Source organism: Bubalus kerabau, chromosome 19 (assembly GCF_029407905.1).
Source record: "Bubalus kerabau isolate K-KA32 ecotype Philippines breed swamp buffalo chromosome 19, PCC_UOA_SB_1v2, whole genome shotgun sequence".
Classification (NCBI taxonomy): Eukaryota; Metazoa; Chordata; class Mammalia; order Artiodactyla; family Bovidae; genus Bubalus; species Bubalus kerabau.
Window position 1 is genome coordinate 32,670,314 of NC_073642.1, and position 12,088 is coordinate 32,682,401.

Genomic DNA, 12,088 nt, shown 5'->3' on the forward strand with positions numbered 1-12,088 from the left:
TTTGTTAAATTATATTCTTGCTGCATATTCTTATTTTGTTTTTTTTTTTTGATAAAAGAATCATATTGTAATTGAATGTACACCTGACACATTTCAGTTGCTAGTATAGCAAATGTGGTCTCACTCTTTCGGCTGGAAACAATCGTAAGGATTGCACGGGTTGAAATTACCAGTACAGCCTGAGATCAGTCATACTGAAATTAAAATCACACTTGATAAGCATTTGTTCATACCTATGTAGTCAGTTTTAACCTTATTCAGGAAGTTAGCTTGTTACCTTGGTGGGGAGTAAGAAAAGTGAGAAGGTGAGAAATTTATTTTTTTTCCCAGCTTTAACTCACAGTTTCTATTTTCTTAAATAACCTGTATTTGTGGGTGAAGAGGTCAGCTATGCATTCTGTTAATCTTTTTCTAATCTGAAGTTATCTCTTTTATAGCACGCACAGCATTGGGGGACTCAGCTAGTCTTTATGAGTATTAGAGAAAACCTGAAACTCTTTTCTGATAGAATTAACTGTCTGCTTACCTCTCTATTGCTCCCGTTTTTGCTGATGTGAGTTGTGAATACAGATTATAAACTCTCACACTTTAATGATAGCTTGCTTACCCTGATGGCTAAAGTACATGGTTTTCATTTTAACTTACGATACTTGTCTGGTTCCTTAAGAATTAAAAGATACACAATTATCACTCATCTGCCATTTGTCAACCTTACTGAAATCAGGATATTTGGAATTACTAGTTTGATTAGCATGCTAATCATTTGTTTTTCTTACTAGATTCTCCAAAATCAATACCAGAATTGTTAGAGGATCAGATACAGCTTTTATTTTAATCTGATGAGTTAAGAATTAGCATTCTACATTCAGCCTTGATTTCACGTGGATATAAGAATTTTGGTGACATTATTAGTGGTCATCCATATCTGTACTTCTTTAATCCCTGGCATAAAGAAATTATACTTTCCAGCCCCCATGTGGGTGAACAGGGGCTGGTTCTAACCAATTAAATGTGAGTGGAAGTAGTATACGTCAAAGCAGACCAGTGACAAACCTTTGCCGTGCCTTTGCCCTGGTGTTGTAGAGGACGCCTTACTTGAAATGGTGAAGCCACAGGATCAAAGTAGTCTTTTTAAAGGTTTCTTGCTTTTTGGCTGCGCTGTGTCTTCGTTGCTGTGCACAGGCTTTCTCTAGTTGCGGCAAGCTGGGGGGGATACTCATCCTTGCCGTGTGTGGGCTTCTCTTGCAGTGGCTTCTCTTGTTGCAGAGCAGGGGCTCTAGAGTGCAGGCTCAGCAGTTATGTTGCACGGCTTAGTTGCATGTGAAATCTTCCCAGACCAGGGATTGAACCCATGTCCCCTGCACTGACAGGTGGATTCTTTATGGAAAGTCCCGAAGTAGTCTTGATTACTGAGTGACCCCAGGAAGGTCAGGTGGACCCTCAGTGGACTTTGCATGATCAAAAAATAAGACTTTTATTAAGCTGCTAAGATTTTGGTAAGAGCACAGCCTATCCTTACTAAGAGAAGATTTAGTATTAAATAATTGGCTTTTATAAGCATACAGAGAAAAAAGAACCTGCTTTGAACAGAGTTTCTATAATTCAGAATAGAAAAGTTTATTTCTTTTGCTAATTCAAAATAGAAAAATTTATTTTTAATGCTTTCATTTGGATTTTAAACAAGCCTCTTTAAACATAAAGCTTTTATTTTTATTTTAATAGAAATAGGATAATTTTGACCAGAACAGCTACTAAAATGTCTCAGTTTTATTTGGAAAAAAAAAAAAAGTACTCAATTCAAGTACAAAGGAAAACGCACTTTCACAGTGCATGTTCACCATATCTTAATTGCAAATTTATTGCAAACTGGAGTTCACCATATCTTTATTGCAAATTAACCAAAGACAGTTCATCAGCTACAGAAAGTGAACCATTTAAATTCTTGAAACTTTAAAAATGGTTAAAGGGATTTAAAAAATTCACATAGCCTTTAATCTTGGTTTTGTGAAAAAAATAAGATTAAACAAGAAAAAAAACACCCTAGTTTTGTTTTCTATTCTACAAAGTTATTTTTCTTCTCTTCTGAGGCCAGTTTTCAAAGAACGGAAGACATCACTCTTCTGCTCTGTGGTCCCATTAATAATGGTTGGTAACAGAGGTAAAGAGACCATCCCATTACAAGAACACACTAAAAGCATGAACAAAGGTGGGTTTTCTTTGTGCCAGCTGCTGGCCTGTCTGAATTGATGCTTTGTTGGTCCATCTAACAACAAATGACCTCATGCAAGTGAATGATTTTGTTAGCGTACTCTAAAAAAAAAATCTTGATCACCTTTAATTGTGATCTTGCATCCATGGTGATAAGGAAAGGGAAGTTGGGCTAAGCTAAGGCTGAGCTCTGACTAGCTGTTTACAGGTATTTCACCTCACCATACTACAGCAATTAGTCCTCCAGCTGTGCTCCTTCTGCCTTTCTGCTTTTTATACCCCAACACCTCAGCAAAACTTACTCCCAAACAACCCACCAAAGCAAAGCAACGAACTGAGAGCCTAGAGAAGGGAAGATGAGGGTGATTTGTATTAATGCCACTCTACTGCTCAATTTAAAAACATGATAAACATAAAGTTTCCTGTATGATAAAGAGAAAAAGTATAACAGTTTATCTACAAATCAATGTGCTTTAGATAAATCACTATATAAAAATCCTTGCATAAAGTTAAAGGAATGAAATAAAAGTTTCTTGAGGACTACTCCTGTATCTTTATCCTTGTGTTTTTAGTGGCCAGTATGTGATTAGCACATAGTAGATATTTACTGAATGAATTTACTAATGGCACAAGATGAGAGAAAGCTGACATAATATCAGTTTGTTTCAATGACTGTAATTTTTTTTAATGTGTCTTAGCCTGTTCTTGACTTGCAGTCTCATTTTTAAAAGATTTTTACCCCCTTTGGATGTTTAAATATATTTATGTTTAAGTATCTTTGAGATTATTTTGTTGGTTCTAGGTGTTGTCCCATTTGTCAGTCCACTGACTCGCCTTCATTATGGTTTGCAAATTTTGACTGAATTCACATTTAGTGAGAGCTGTTTGCATGGAGAGACTTGCATATCCAAGGTTGTAGAAGTCTTCTTTAGGCCTTGTGAGTTTTACCAGATCTAGACAGGTTTCTGTGGTAAATTTCTTAGCCTAAAAGTTTCTATATTTCACAGTAGTATGAATTTGGACTCCCTGTGTGTCTGCATGAGCACAGTTTTGGTGACTAGTTTCTCATCCCTAGTGGCTCACATGGTGAAGAATCTGCCTGCAATGCAGGAGACCTGGGTTTGATCTTTAGGTCAGGAAGATCCCTTGGAGAAAGGAATGGCTACCCACTCCAGTATTCTTGCCTGGAGAATCCCGTGGACTGAGGAACCTGGCGGGCTATAGTCCATGGGGTTCCAACGAGTCGGACACGACTGAGCAACTAACACTTTCTCATGGATGACGGCTGGCAGATATTGTACTTCCTTGTTCCTTTTTAGACCAGTGAAAGTGAAGTCGCTCAGTCGTGTCTGACTCTTTGCAACCCTATGGACTGTAGCCTACCAGGATCCTCAGTCCATGGGATTTTCCAGGCAAGAATACTGGAGTAGGTTGCCATTTCCTTCTCCAGGGGATCTTCCCGACCCAGGGATCGAACCTGTGTCTCCCGCATTGTAGGCAGATGCTTTACCGTCTAAGCTACCAGGGAAGACTGGTGTGTGGAGTTTTTCTAGTCTTCATCTCAGAGAGAGCCTCCTTCTGGTCCTGGCCAGCTCCCCACTGTAGAAGCATCATCTCCTTTCTTTTTCTTTGGCATTAAGACTTCAGCCCCAGGGGTTGAGGTTCACATTCAGGGTCCCTGCCTGATTCCCCTGTGAGCCATCATGCCCTGTTCATTCCTTTCTGGTTTTTGTTCCTTCTTTATTTCTAGCACATGGAGGTTTCTTTATTGCTCTTATACTCTGGTCTATAATCTTAACTGTTTTGGATTGTATTTTGTCTAGCATTTAAGTGCATTTGGAGCAGGATTTCAGTCAGCTATGATGACTAAGAAGCCTTACTGTTAATTTACATTGATAGAGAGCTGGATTTTTTTATGTGACCATAAGCTAGTAGCATAAAATTGTGCAAAATATATAATGCAATTTTAAATGCTTTAAAAATAAATGCAATGTGCAGATAGATCTCATTTGCCTTGTTTCTTAGACTTAGCCATGAGGTCAGAGCAAATCAGGGGCCAGCTGAGTCAACTAAATGACTAAACTGGAATTCTTAAAATTGCTTGAAAGAAGAATGGGGACACATCAAAGGGATGCTGGAATCAGTTTGTAGGGGTTCCCACTGGCCAAATACGGTATAATTTAAGCATCAAAATAAATCATAATAGATTATAAGCTTTTGAATAAAATAAAAATCCAAGTCCATGGTGAAATAAAGTAAAGAATTAAAAAATATGTGAGTGAGAAAAGAATGCTCTTCCATATAGTGGAATGCCAACTTATAAATGTAGAATACATGCTGGAGTTAAAAAAATCATCAAGGGATACCAGAACTAATGGGTGAAAATTTGGTAAGAAACATACATATTTACAATTTCAAAGTATCTTCCCACAAATTATTTTTCTCATCATAAAGAGAAAAATAGTAGCTTTATAGCTGAGAAACCTGACAGACAAACTGTACCCAAGTAGTCTGAGTTAATATCACCAATACAGGAACTAACCAACAATGTGTGTTTCTAATATGGTCATTGAGAAGGACACACCATCAGTTCTGTGGTATTCCTGAAAAACTCCAGCTGATCCTTGAATAACATGGGCTTGAATTATGGGGTCCACTTATACATGGAGTTTTTTTCAATAGTAAACTCTACAGCATTACGTGATCCACTGTTGGTTGAATCTGTAGATGTAGAGGAACGGCAGATAGAGAGGGTCATGTGAAAATTATTCTCAGATTTTCCACTGTGCAGAGAGTTGGAACCCTTACTCCCCAGTGTTGTTCAAGGGTCAACACCACATAGTCTGAATTTAACAACAAAGAAACCTCACAGACACAAAGTGAGCGACATCCTACAAAATATTTGACCTATAGTCTTCAAAAGTGGCAATGTCAAGAAAAGCAAAAAAAAAAGCCAAGGAGCTCTTCTAGTTTAAAAGAGACTGAGAAACTATGACATCTAGATATAGAGTGTGATCCTGGATTGGGTCCTAGAGGAAGGAAAAATAGGTATAAAGGATGTTAATGGAGTAATCCTGACATTTGAAAATGCACTGTATTTAATATTATTGTATCAGTGATAAACGTCGTTACTTTTGACAACTGAACAATGGTTATGAGAATGTCCTTGTTCTTACATGCTGAAGTATTTTTAGAAGAGAAAGGAGTAAGATAGCTGCAACTTACTTTCAAATAGTTCAGGAAAAACAAAAAGGTCTGTGTTTGAGCACTGGAGGAGGGAGGGGAAAGACAGACTAATATGCAAATGGGGCAAAATATAAGCAGTTGATTAAGTCAGCTATAGTTTCAAACTTAAGTTTCAAAAATACATGAAAATTTAAGTATTAGCCCTCCCCCTAAAATACATTCTAACAGTAGGATTGATTATACACCATTCAGCAAGGTTGTTTCTGCAGATGGATTTAACTGGGTTGGAGGAAGCACAAGCGGGAATCAAGATTGATGGGAGAAATATCAATAACCTCAGATATGCAGATGACACCACCCTTATGGCAGAAAGTGAAGAAGAACTAAAGAGCCTCTTGATGAACTTGAAAGAGGAGAGTGAAAAAGTTGGCTTAAAACTCAACATTCAGAAAACTAAGATCATGGCATCTGGTCCCATCACTTCATGGCAAATAGATGGGGAAACAGTGGAAACAGTGACAGACTTTATATTTTTGGGCTCCAAAATCACTGCAGATGGTGATTGCAGCCATGAAATTAAAAGACACTTACTGCTTGGAAGGAAAGTTATGACCAACCTAGACAGCATATTCAAAAGCAGAGACATTACTTCGTCAACAAAGGTCCGTCTAGTCAAGGCTATGGTTTATCCAGTGGTCATGTATGGATGTGAGAGTTGGACTGTGAAGAAAGCTGAGCACCGAAGAATTGATGCTTTTGAACTGTGGTGTTGGATAAGACTCTTGAGAGTCCCTTGGACTGCAAGGAGATCCAACCAGTCCATTCTAAAGGAGATCAGTCCTGGGTGTTCATTGGAAGGACTGATGTTGAAGTTGAAACTCCAATACTTTGGTCACCTGATGCGAAGAGCTGACTCATTTGAAAAGACCCTGATGCTGGAAAAGATCGAGGGCAGGAGGAGAAGGGGACGACAGAGGATGAGATGGTTGGATGGCATCACCGACTCAATGGACATGGGTTTGGATAGACTGGGAGTTGGTGATGGACAGGGAGGCCTGGCATGCTGCGATTCATGGGGTCGCAAAGAGTCAGACACAACTGAGCAACTGAACTGAACTGAACAGTCCAAACAGAAGCCCAACTATGGAATTCACATAAAGTTTCTTGAGCACATGTCTTCTGACTTCAGCCTCCTGAAAAATGCTTTTTTTTCTTTTGGTTTTAATGAGGACATGCTCTTCTAATTTTTCTCCTTCCCATTTGATCACTGCTTCTCAGACTCTTTTATGGGCTTTTTTCCCCACCATCTGGGGTTTTATCCATGGCTTTTTCTCTTTCCACACTTTACCTAAATTATTTCCACTACCCCCATAGCTTAGAGAATTTCTCTAAGATGAGACTCCAAAGTCCACAGCTCAGTGTTGAAGGAGCCTGCATATCAACTTTTGGTATATATGAATACTTGACCTTTTCACGAGAAGTCCCTGAAAATGGGCACATTTTCTCATCCAAGAGAACTGTTTGCTTTGTTTGCCAGCAGTAAGAGGCCATGGGTTAAAGCCTGTGGTGTTGGCAATGGAGAGAATGAAAGCAGTTGAACAGGAGCTGGTCTCCCATATGAAGGGAAGTATGAAATGGGGGCAGCCCTTGGAATGTCCATTTAAGAAGCCATATGGGTACAGCAGTCAAGTAGTGTATGTCAGTAGCACTGACATAGGAGAAAAGAACTGAGAGTCCAGAAATAAGACTGTGGTGATAGACAAGGGTGCCAAGACAATTTAGTGGGGAAAGAATAGTCTCTTCAACACATGGTGCAGGGACAACTGGATAGCTAAATGCAAAAGAATGAAATTGGACCCCTTCCTCGAACCATATACAAAAATCAACTCAAAATGGAACATAGGCCTAAATATGAGCTGAAACTATAAAACTCTGAAGAAATTGTATAAGTAAATCTTTGTGACCATGGTCAAAAGAAAAAAATAAACTGAATTTCATCAAAATTTAAAACTTTTGTGCTTTAAAGATAACGTTAAGAAAGTGAAAAAATAATCCACAGAATGAGAGAAAATATTTGCAAATCATACCTGATAAACAGCTTATACCTAAGACATATAAAGGACTCTTACACTCAATTTTAAAAATAAAAAATAAAATAACAAACTATCCAATTAAAATATGGACAAATTATCTGAATAAACATTTATTCCAGGTATATATACAAATGACCAATAAGCACATACAAAGATGCTCAACATCACTCATCATTATGTGCTTGGTCACTCAGTCTGACTCTTTGTGACCCCATGGACTGTAGCCCACCAGGCTCTTCTGTCCTTGGGATTCTCCAGGCAAGAATACTGGAGTGGGTTGCCATGCCCTCCTCCAAGGGATCTTCCCAACCCAGGGATCGAACCCAGGTCTACTGCATTGCAGGCAGATTCTTTATCATCTGAGCCACCAGGGAAACTCTCACCAATCATTAGGGAAATGCAAATCACAACCACAGTGAAATAACACATCATACCTACTTGGTATGTATATAATCAAAAAGGCAGATAATAACAAGCATTCATGCAGAAGTGGAGAAATTAGAACCTTCGTATGTTGCCAGTGGGGATGTAAAATTATGGAGCTGTATTGGAAAACATCCTGGCAGTTCCTTAAAAAGTTAAACAGAAAATTACCACATGACCCAGCAATTCCACTCCTAAGTATTGGGTCGGCCAAAAAGTGTGTTTGGGCTTTTCTGAATATCTTACAGAAAACCTGGAACATGCTTTTTGGCCAACCCACTATATACCCAGAGGAGATGAAAACATACACACACAAAAATTGTACAAAAACGTTCATAGCAGCACTGCCCATAATAGTCAAAAGCATGAAATCAATCCAAATGTTCACCAGCTGACGCATAGATAAATGAAAGGTGGTGTATTCATATAAAGGAATGTTTTCTGGCTACGGGAGGAATGAAGTACTGATACAAACTACAACATGGATAACCCTCTATATCATCTGCTAAGTGAAAGAAATCAGTCACAAAAGCCACATGATCTATATGACTCCAAAATCTTGAGAGACAGAAAGTAGATTAGCGGTCACCTAGGTCTGGATGTAGGGGTATGAATAGTGACTGCTAATGAGTCCCTGGTGGTCCAGTGGCTAGGACCCCATGCTCCCAATGCAGGGGGCCTGGGTTCAATCTGGTCAGGGAACTAGATCCCACATGCTGGAACTAAGAGTTCTCATGCCACAACTAAAGCTCCTGAGTGCCATAACTAAGACCCAATGCAGCCAAATAAATGAATTAAATTAAAATGTTTTAAAAAGAAAAAATCAAACTCATATATGAGTTCACCCCAGAAGTCCCACAGAAGACTTCCCTGATGGGTCACTCTGAGCCATAGAATCACGATAACCACCTTAGAGAGGAGAGACTGCTCACTACAGACCGTGATCTTTCCCCACTGCCTGCCACCCCACCCCTCCTCCCAGACTCCAGCACTAGAAACGGGCAGAGGATAGCAGAGACCATAATTACTCCAGGCCACTGAAATCCTCTGAACTCAGTGCTGGAGGGGGGACACCCTGGGGGCACTTTGTGAGCATTTGAAGTGCAAGGTCGGGGGCCCAGGCGCCCTGCCATTTGTGGGGCAATCCTGCACAAGAAATAATTGTACTTTGTCTTACATGGTTTTAGACTGTCCCAGTGGACATTAAATTAAAAGATGCTTACTCCTTGGAAGGAAAGTTATGACCAACCTAGACAGCATATTTAAAAGCAGAGACATTACTTTGCCAACAAAGGTCCGTTTAGTCAAGGCTATGGTTTTTCCAGTAGTCATGTATGGATGTGAGAGTTGGACTGTGAAGAAAGCTGAGCGCCGAAGAATTGATGCTTTTGAACTGTGGTGTTGGAGAAGACTCTTGAGAGTCCCCTTGGACTACAAGGAGATCCAACCAGTCCATTCTAAAGGAGATCAGTCCTGGGTGTTCTTTGGAAGGAATGATGCTAAAGCTGAAACTCCAGTACTTTGGTCACCTCATGCAAAGAGTTGACTCATTGGAAAAGACTCTGATGCTGGGAGGGATTGGGGGCAGGAGGAGAAGGGGATGACAGAGAATGAGATGGCTGGATGGCATACCGACTCGATGGACATGAGTCTGAGTGAACTCCGGGACTTGGTGATGGACAGGGAGGCCTGGCGTGCTGCAATTCATGGGGTCGCAAAGAGTTGGACACGACTGAGCAACTGGACTGAACTGAACTGAGTGGACATTCATGTAGGTGAAACTCCTGCTTATGATCATCTGAACCTAGAACCAGACTCCACTTAAAACAAACTATTTTTCACATAGTTTTAATGTATACTGCATTTCCAGAAATTCAGTACTATGTAAATCAAAGAAAGCTAGGCTTCCTTTTATTTAGAACTTTTCCAAGAGTTGTTCACCATTGCAGAAAAACAGGTCCCAAATGACATTGGCACTAGTGTTGTGTGCGTGCATGCGTGTGTTGTCACTTCAGTCGTGTCCAACTCTCTGCGACCCCACGGACTGTAGCCCGCCAGGCTCCTCTGTCCATGGGATTCTCCAGGCGGGAATACTGGAGTGGGTTGCCATACTCTCCTCCAGTGAATCTTCCTGACCCAGGGATCGAACCCAAGTCTCCTATGTCTCCTGCCTTGTCAGGCAGGTTCTTTACTACTTGCGCCACCTGAGTCCCTGATAAAAAGCTTGGTATCCTCCTTTTGTATCTAAGCTCATTCATGGTGCAAACATCTGACAGCAGTACTTCCAGATGTCTTCTGGGATAGTCATTCCCAAGTATTTACATGTTAAGATAATACCCTTTTCAAATTCACACACTGAAGTCCTAACCCCCCAGCACCTCAGGATGTGACTGTATTTAGAGTTAGCACCTTTAAAGAGGTCATTATCATTAAATGAGGTCACAAGGGTGGGGCGCTAATCCAATAGGGTTGGCGTCCACATGCAGAGAAGAAGAGACGCCAGGGGTGCAAGTGCACAGAGGAAAGGCCATGTGAGGACAGAGAGAAGGCAGCTGTCTGTAAGCCAAGGAGAGAAGCCTCACCAGAAATAAACTGGGTAGACACCTTAACCTTGACTTCTAGCCTCTAGAAGTGTGAAAAAGTAAATGTCTGTTGTTGAAGCCACATAGTCTGTGGTTATGGCAGCGTTAGCAGGCTAGTATACAGTCTCCTGAGCTTCCTAGGAGGCATTAGTGGTAAAGAACCTTCCTAGGTGGCATTAGTGGTAAAGAACCTGTCTGCCAATGCAGGAGACATAAGAGATATGGGTTTGATCCCAGGGTTGGAAAGATCCCCTGGAGGAGGGCATGGCAATCCAGTTGAGGATTCTTGCCTGGAGAATCCCCCAGACAGAGGCTGGCGGGCAGCATTCCATAGGGTCAGACACGACTGAAGCGACTTAGCACACATGCACTCACATAGCCCTCACCTACACACATATGAGCCGTGACTGCATGTACAGAGACGTGCCAACACTGTTAGCAGCTCGGTAAGGCAGGGAATAAGCACACTCATCTCTCTCCTTTTGCTGTGGCCTTTGTATCAGTGCTTCCCATGGGCCTAATGCCGCAGGAAGCCCGGGTGATGCAGTCTGTGGAGGTTGCCACCCTGGGTGCAGAGCAGGCTGTAGGGGCATGGAGAATATATGGAGGGGGGGACAATCAGTATATAATGATTCAAAAAATTTTTATATGTAGGTAAGTTATATTACATATGAGTTTTATTTCAATATAGTAAAGCAGCTGTTAACAACATTATTATTATTACAGGGAGCATGGGGTCTGTTTTGGATTGAAAACCACTGCCAACAGCCGCCAGTGCCTCTAGGGAGGCAGGGAAACAGGCTTTGACTAGACACTAGTTTAAAAATGAGAAAGACCATGTCTTAAATATTGTGTCCTATACTGTGAAGTGGGGGAGTTGTAACCACGAAAATGACAGGCAAGTTTAGGAACCTGACCAAGATATCCTTGCGTGCACGCTCAGTCACTTCAGTCATTTCCAGCTCTTTACAACACTATGGACTGTAGCCCACCGGGCTCCTCTGTCCATGGGTCTCTCCAGGCAAGAATATTGGCATGGGTTGCCATGTCCTCCTCTAGGGGATCTTCCTGACCCAGGGATGAAACCCACATCTCCTGTGTCTCCTGCATTGCAGGTGGATTCTTTATTCCCAAAAAGGGAAGCCCCAAGATATCTTTAAGGAATCCAATTCCCAGTGGGAAAGGTGGGTATAATTAACCCAAACACAATTGAGGGACAATTATTTTCTTAATATATAAAATATATCAAATTGCTTGTATAGTTTTTTAAAAAGCAATAAAACAGTCTCTCTGGACTCAGTAACATTATATTTAATATCATTAAATCATGTATAATTATAGTTTGGAGGATAAGATAGTGTACCTTATCTAACCCAATTTTAGCAGATGGAAAAAATGAGACTTTTTCTGATCACGGAAGTAAATACAAAGATGGAAAATAGATGAAGTAGTCCTACCAATAAACTCACCTCTGGTTACAACCCAGGAGACAGCCCTCTGACTTCTCAATGCTCACTGTTGCCTTCTGTTTGCTAAAGCCCTTCCTCCACATGGTCTTCATTCGTCACCTAAATAACCCACAACAGATAGTGTTTC